Source organism: Tiliqua scincoides, chromosome 1, assembly GCF_035046505.1.
Source record: "Tiliqua scincoides isolate rTilSci1 chromosome 1, rTilSci1.hap2, whole genome shotgun sequence".
Classification (NCBI taxonomy): Eukaryota; Metazoa; Chordata; class Lepidosauria; order Squamata; family Scincidae; genus Tiliqua; species Tiliqua scincoides.
The window spans coordinates 274737682-274746293 of NC_089821.1; the positions used below are offsets into that span (position 1 = coordinate 274737682).

At 45.2% G+C, this 8612-nt stretch overlaps 1 pseudogene; it reads right to left on the reverse strand.

The window, feature by feature from the left end:
* Nucleotides 1-4267: 4267 nt before the first annotated feature.
* On the reverse strand, nucleotides 4268-4386 carry LOC136638085 (5S ribosomal RNA; annotated as a pseudogene).
* Nucleotides 4387-8612: the final 4226 nt, after the last annotated feature.

Sequence of the window (8612 nt, forward strand, 5' to 3'; positions counted from 1 at the left end):
TCTCATTCCTGTCGCTCCCCATTCCACTCACCCCCACTGTTTGGCACTCCCACATAGAAAAGACGGGACTGAGCACAACTGTCCTGGTTCTAAAATCTAAAGCTTAGGTGCTTAATCACAGGTGCTGAACCACAGTGACCATCCTACCCAGATATGTGTTAAGTAGACATGTGTTTAGACAAGGACACGTTCCACTTCTGGGGTAATTGCTACTAATTAATTTTCCTAAACATTCATTCACATTTGTCAAACTTAAATTGGATAGATAGGTGGGATATCTATGTTCACAGTACCCCAGGCTTCTTGGTTGAAGAGTCGGTTTGTACGTGTGAGAGATAACCAAGCAAGCAAAAATAAACAAATATAGAACAGGAAGCTGCCTGTCCAATCTACAGACTCAAGTACCAATGCAAGACACTGTGAAACAAATTTCAAAACAATGTAGCAACCTCCTTTGATGTCCTTATTCTACTACTTTCTTGGTGAATTCTGTTTCCTCCTAACCACAGGGCCTTCCCCTTCTTGCTCTGCCCCAAAGCACTCTCTGGGCCCATCTGTTTCCTCAGGCAGATGTTTCCCTCCATCACCAAAGTTTCCTCACTATCGTTGAGCCACATAACTTCTACTTTTCTTCAGCATGTCCCCTCAAGACCTCCTTTTGTCCCTGCAACACACCACCATGAGAAACTGTCCTCTCTCAGAGAAATGCCTTTTGCCTGTCACTGGGTCAAAATATATTCCCTTACATTCTATTCCCAGCTGTTTCCTTTTTTCTTGAAAACCTCTCAAATTCTATATTGCTTCTGCTGTTTTCCTATCCTCTTGATATAAAAAAGTTAAGAGTCACAAGACATGACCCTCCATCTTTTCTCTGTTATAGTGAATTACCAACAGTGTAGTATTAACATAAGAACATAAGAAGAGCTGCACTGAATCAGGCCAAAGGCCCATCTATTTCAGCCTCCTGTATCTCACAGTGGCCCACCAGAAGGGAGCACACAAGACAACAAGGTACCTGCACCATGTTTCCACTCTCTTGCACCTGGTTTTCTGAGGTAGGGGGTGGAGATGGCAGAAGAGGCTGCTACTGAATCCTAAACCCCCTCCTGAGCAGCAGAAACTGACATGGGTCTGCACCTTCTCAATACTGGGTGCAGATCTGAGTAGACCAATCGAGGCTGCCTGGGCTCAACATGGGAACCTCTGATCCTTTATCCTGAGGAGACTTCCCAGAGCTTCCCTGGCCCCATTGGATACAGGGGCAGCCATTTTGGCATCCCTGCCTTCCTGGGGCCAGGAAAGCATGGGATTATTTCTCTCTATAGTCCTCATCCCCCTGCACTGCCTTGATCCTTAAATACCCACTAGAGCAACCAGTATTTTAGATAATTGCCTCACCATGCTTCAGCCTGAGTGTCTTGCCTCAGAGTATGCATTTCTTCTTCTCATGACTGTGACTAAGTCTTGGATTTTCACATCAATGCTTGACCTTAGGAGAATGGAACACAGGTGAACCTCGCTCACAGCCACATACATCAGGGAGAATCTGGAGTATCTGAATGACAGGTGCAAGGGAGTGGCAACAGGATACAGGATTATTATTATTATTAACAATATTTATATACCACTTTTCAACTAAAAGTTCACAAAGCGGTTTACAGAAAAAAATCCAATAACTAATGGCTCCCTGTCCCAAAAGGGCTCACAATGTAAAAAGACGCAAAAGAACACCAGCAGGCAGCCACTAGAAAAGACACTGCTGGGGTGAGGAGGGCCAGTTACTCTCCCCCTGCTAAATAAAAGAGGAGCACCCACTTGAAAAAGTGCCTCTTAACCAGTGAGCAGGGGTTATATAGCTCATATCCTTCTAGGCACTCTCCCACATCCTGACCCTTTTAATACTGAACCTGCTTAACAGCACAATGTGGTCTCAGAGCATTCTCTGCAAATCTGGACTGGGCTCAGAGAAACCTTTGTACAACCTGTGCCTCTCCAAACCTGGGTGGTCCCACCAACCTTCACATTACTTACAGTGGAGAACAGGGGCCTGTCCACAGCAAGGTGAGTTGATGCTGCAAGACAGGCATGGGTCAGGTCAGGCACTGGCCAAGAACTCATGACCATCAGAGAGCCCACCTGGCCAGGCCACCCTGGAACCCTCAGTTCAGTGCAAGCACCCAATGGATAGAGGTGTTTGTTTCCAGTGAGTAAGATAAGCTTATAGCCTAAGCCTTACTGAACACAATGGCCTGGCTACTGAGTAAGGTAAATAATGCTATTTTCAAACACCTTTACCAATGATATACCACAGGGCAGTGGTTGCACCCAGTCTAACATCAGGGGGCAAGTGGGGTCACTGCAGTGCTTTGTTCCAGGGGTCCTAGCAATTTGGCATCTGCACTCAGCTTCAGAGGAAGAGAGATGTTCCTGTGGATATTCAGTATATCCAAAACATCTGGGCATTGAGGAATTAGTGATGGCTTACACTGACCCATGTGATCTCCAGCTTCCATTTTAAAAAGCTCCATAACTTAGTTTTAAAGTGGTCAGGAGTATTGTCTTTTTCCCCCAGTTTGACACACACATTGAGGCCACCCATCACACATTTTTCTCTGACCTGGAAGTGGTTGTGGGATATTTTCTTCCCTGCCTTCATGTTTTCTCTCTTTCCAATGCTAATCCATCATGTTACTAGCATCATTCATGCCTTGCCTCTCACAGATATTTCCCAAGCACCTGTCTCTTGCCTATTTAAATCATAGTAATTGCATCACATGCCAGAGGGGAGTGGATACCTTTTGGCCCAAAGTTGGCAGTTTTTCCTTATTATTAAAGGGTGGAACTTTGGTGCCTGGGAGATTTAGATTTCAGGTTCAGCTCTAGTTTGGACATCCTTTTGAAGACTGTTGCGATAAGGTCATCTTGCTTGTCTTTGTTCTTTGGCTAATATGTGCATGGGCCTCTTGCTAGCTGCTTGCCCCTGAGGCCTCAGAACCTGCCTTTGGAAAATGGATTTTTAACTCTAAAATTCTGTAACTATACAAATGTGTTCAATGGCTCTTTATACCATCCTACAAAGTTTGTTTTTAGTCAGGTTTTAAAAAGACTTTATTCTTCTCTACATTCAAGCACCTAATGATCCCCATTTCCTAATTCGTAAACCTCTTACGGCCCAGTCCTATCCAACTTTCCAGCACCAGTGCAACCTCAATGCAGCCCCAGGATAAGGGAACAAATGTTCCCCAACCTTAAGGAGGCCTCTGTGATTGCACCCCCAACACAGGAAGCAGTGCATACCCCATTGGCACAGCAGCACCGGCACTGAAAAAATCTCCAAGCATGAAGTGGAGGTTGTCCATGACTTTGTGTACCTTGGCTCAACGATCTCTGACACTCTTTCTCTTGATACCGAGCTAAACAAACGCATCGGTAAAGCAGCTACCGCGTTTTCCAGACTCACAAAGAGAGTCTGGTCCAACAAGAAGCTGACGGAACATACCAAGATCCAGGTCTACAGAGCTTGCGTCCTGAGTACACTTCTGTACTGCAGCGAGTCATGGACTCTTCGCTCACAACAGGAGAAGAAACTGAACGCTTTCCACATGCGCTGCCTCCGACGCATCCTCGATATCACCTGGCAGGACAAAGTTCCAAACAACACAGTCCTGGAACAAGTTGGAATCCCTAGAATGTATGCACTGCTGAAACAGAAAAGCCTGCGCTGGCTTGGTCATGTTATGAGAATGGGCGATGGCTGGATCCCAAAGGATCTCCTCTATAGAGAACTCATGCAGGGAAAGTGCCCTAGACCACAGCTGCGATACAAGGATATCAAGAGGGATCTGAAGGCGTTAGGAATGGACCTCAACAGATGGGAAATCTTGGCCTCTGAGCGTCCCGCTTGGAGGCAGGCTGTGCAGCATGGCCTTTCCCAGTTTGAAGAGACACTTGCCCAACAGACTGAGGCAAAGATGGAAAGTCCGTAGCCAGGGAGACACACCAGGGACAGACTACATTTGCTCCCAGTGTGGAAGGGATTGTCACTCCCAAATTGGCCTTTTCAGCCACACCAGGCGCTGTCCCAGAATCACTTTTCAGAGCGCGATACCATAGCCTTCCGAGACTGAAGGATGCCAATGATTCACCTAAACACTCTTTGGTGCTACCATTTCTCGATAAACAGATCATTTGGTTTTTAATGAGAAGCAGAGGTGTTTCCAACTACCTAAATGGTTGGCAACCTTCAGTCTCGAAAGACTATGGTATAAGCCTACAGCACCTGGTATTCCCAAGCGGTCTCCCTTCCAAGTACTAACCAGGCCTGACCCTGCTTAGCTTCTGAGATCAGACGAGATCAGGCATGTGCAGGGTAAAAAGTCTGTTAGAGGTAGTGACCAGTGATAATGATCACATTTGAGTTTTTAATGATAATTTGTATGTACATATGATATTTTGTATGTATGATTTGAGTTTGGGCACTGGAACACTTTAGAAATCAAATGGAAAGGGGGTGATATAAGTATCTTACTGTACATCAGTGATTTGCAACCTTTTTCATCTCATGGCACACTGACAAGGTACTAAAATTGTCAAGGAACATCATCCGTTTTTGGACAATTGACAAGGCACACCATGCTGTTGGTGGGGTAATAAATACTAATAAATGACCTTCCCCCAAACTCACATGGCACACCTGCAGACCATTTGAGGCACACCAGTGTGTCACAGCACAGTGGATGAAAATGGCTACTATATATTAATACAATAAAAAATTAGAGACCGTTTGAGAATGAAATATGATAAAAATGTTGAGGGGAACCATGCTTGAGCCAAGGGTCTGTCGTAAGAGCTATGGTTCCTGTAATGTTCAGATTCTTAAGATGGCCTGCAAACAGGTAGGCATACCTGGATCCTTTCTGTATTCTGCATTGTTCCCAGCCTAGATAGGGTCCACTCACAGGCTCTTCCACTCCACCCCATGGGAGAGACACAGGTTGCAGAAGGTCTTTGGGGTGTGGGACTCCTGGAACCTACAGGCTTCATTGATTTAGAACTGATCGTTCCAAAAAAAATAATCCAAATCAAATATAGGAAGAGGAGGGCATCTAGCCGTCTTTATCCTCATCCATTCCATTCAGCCCTTTCATTTTCCTTAACGGATCTTGGTGATGCAGTCATGCCAGTGCAGAAATTTCCCTTGTTTTATGGCAATGCAGCACCAGGGAGACAATGAATGCACCTACCTGCTCTGCGTAATGATGCTTTTTCTGTCTTTCTTTTTTTAAGTATGAAGATACGCTGGCACAATTAAATATAGATGAGCTGAGTGTCTTGATTGACTTGGAGTCTGTAGGCTGGGGCTGGAAACTAAACCCCCTGAGGGCCACACCCCCTGGTAGGCCCAGGGCTATGCCTTTCAAGGCAGGACAATTATAATTAATTGAGCGATCTGACGGAAAGCACACCTCCAGAGGTAGCACCCGCAAGTGACACGTGGCACATATCAAGAGCAAGGCAGGCCACATGAAGGGTTAATATGGGTTTGCCGGAACAAGGACAGAAAATCACGCCTGTGGCTACCACCAGCTTATTATGCCAGGTAGTTCTTGAAACAGCCTTTCATTTCTACCTGCTTTATTTTCCCTTGCTGTCTTTATGAAAGCAGTTAGGTTGGGAATATGGATATACCTTTTTGTCATTCCCATTTCGGTGCACTCTTTTTTAATTAGTAAAACCTTTTTTTCTGAGGGAAACAAGAGTAACACATCACTTTACCTTTGACATCAAAAGCCCCATTTACGAGGGCATCATATGACTGTGACACAGGACTGGAGTGGTATCATATCCAGGGATAGAGACACCACCAAACATGAATGGAATTTCAGCAACAGCGAATTTTTGAAACAAGTCTGGAACTCCTAATTCAGGTGCAACAGCCAATGAATTGCAACGGAAGCAAAAATAGGTTTGATCAAAATAAAAAAAATAGTGTTTTTCATATGCAGGGTAGTGCAGGGTTTGGGAGGTGGACTCAGACCTGGAAGATCCAGGTTCAAATCCCCCCTCAGCCATAAAACTTCCTGGGTGACGTTGGACCACTCACTTTCTCTCAGCCTTACCTACCTCACAAGGTTATTATGAGGAAAAAGAAGGGGAGCAGCTGCGTACACCGCCCTGAGCTCTTTGGAGAAACAGTGGTATAAAAATGGGGAAAATAAATAAATAAAATATGCCTGGCACCCAATCATCTGGCACCTACTTTGATTATCTTTAGTCACCAGGTGAAACATGACTGTTTGGTGGGACTTAAAGACAAGACATTTTTATTTTAGCAAGCGTTTTGTACTTTGATTTGAATTGTTTGCCTCTGCTGAATTACTCCAGAATAAAAGGTCTTATTGAAACTCTGCTCAGCGTCAATCTCTGTCTTACTGAAACTCTGGGCATGAATTGCTTCATTCAAAGCTTCATAACAGGCATTTATGTGTTAAGTCTAAAATATTTATACATCGCCTATTACTAATCAGAAGTCCTTGAGATGGCTTACAACATATTTAAAAGCAATGCAGGGCCCAACCCTATCCAACTTTCCAGCCACAAAGCAGCTCCGGGGTAAGGGAACAAATTGTTTTATTTAATTATTTTATTTATTGTTTTTATATATTGTAACTTTATTGTTGGAACTCTGTAAGCCACCATGGCATGGTGACTCCAGCATGGGAGAAGCAGGATATTTTTTAAAAAAATAAATAATTAAATACATACATACATGCACACATACCTTGAAGCGGCTTCCGTGCCTTCCTCCCCCACTGCAGGATGCAGTGCACACCCTGTTGGCATGGCTGTATCAGCACTGGACAGTTGTATAGGATTGGACCTGCAGGGCGACACACTTACAGCCCAACCTGACAGGGCTGCCTGTGCCGTGATACAATGCTGGTGAAACAGCTGCCGCAGGGGCAGGGAGGTCTCCTTGGGGTAAAGGAACATTTGTTCCCTTACCTCATGTCAAGCCCTAGCCTGCCCAATGGTGCTATCTGGATCTGGGCCAGCAAAATTGTTGGTACAGAACGAAATAGCCCTGTGGAGGGCTTTTAGGCAGGGGAGGAGGATAAGGATCCAGCTGTGGCCATTGTCCTGATCCCTCTCCCTGGCCTGAACCGCCCTCTTCTCCACCCTCCTGCAGCCAAGTTTCATCCCCTCACTGCCTTCCACTGCCCTGGAACATCCCCTCACCACTCAGTGGCAAACTTACCACTGACAGCTCTCAGGGCTCCAATGACTGGCATGGAGGCAAAGCACCCATCTGCACTGGCCTCCACACCAGTGCCTCCCTCCTTCTGGCCTCAGCAAAATGCCTTATGGCACTTTTGCAACAGCTGTCTCCTGGGCAGAGAGCACAAGACCGGTGCTGGCCCCGGGTTGGGCCAGAATAAAAGAAAGAACAACCCATCTAAAGATTTTTAAAAACAGCAGCAAAAACATTGACGGGCAGAAAAAGAGGTCCCCAGCTAGATTTGGCCAGGGAGAATATTCTACAGCTAAGGCGCACCACCAAAAGAAGCCAACCATTTTTGGTTCATTCCAACTATATGTTTCCTGAAATTCTCAGTGATTTATTCAACTATTATAAACAGTCATCTCTCTCTCTCCCCCCCCCCCCATTTTTGTTACTTTAAACCAGAACTTTCCAAATCTTGCAGTGAAGTTAGGGAGGGTGTGGAGAGTGCAGGCTATTAAAAGTGGTGATTTATTTATATATATTTTTTACTCCAAAGTGCTATAAATTAGGAAGCCCTGAAACTTTTCATTCAAATTTCACTAGAAAGGACAGAACAGAAAACGAGAAGTGCAGCTTTTGTGGTGAACAGCACAAAAGCCAGCAATATATTACACTGAAATCTTGCACAGGGGCACACAACATGATGGGAAATTTAGTTCTGTGGTGAACGCTGTAGGAAATTAGAGCCCACATACCTTAGGACATGAAGACTGTCACAACTATGCACATTTACTTGGGAATAAATTTTACAGACTTCAGTAGGACTAACTTATGAGTAAACTTGCATCTGACTGATAAATTTGATAACATTTTCAGAATTATTGAAAAGAAAATGGGTGAGGTTCTGCCCAAAGCTTTCTCTGAAACCTTATTACAGTATGAAAATTAGGACAAAATCCTAACCCACTTTCCAGCACTGACGTAACTCTACCAGTGGGGCATATGCTGCATCCTGCAGTTGCGGGGCAGTCATGGAGGCCACCTCAAGGTAAGGCAATGCTTGTTCCCTTACCCCAGAGTTGCATTGCCCTTATGTCAGCGCTGGAAAGTTGGTTAGGACTGCGCCCTTAAACACATATTTAAACCTGTCTCCTACTGATATGAAGCAGTGACATTCCTGGGGGGACAGGAAGGAGTGCTAAGTTTTGCAAGGCGCCTCATTGCACCCTGTAAGCTTCCCCCCCCCCTCACCATTGAAGCCATTCCATGTGGTGAGGGCAACATGGAGGAGATGCCTCCGTGTTGCTCTCACTGGTCAGAATGGCTTTGATGGCAAAGGGGAGGGGTGGCTTACAGGGCATGATGAGGCACCTTGCAAAATGTAGCT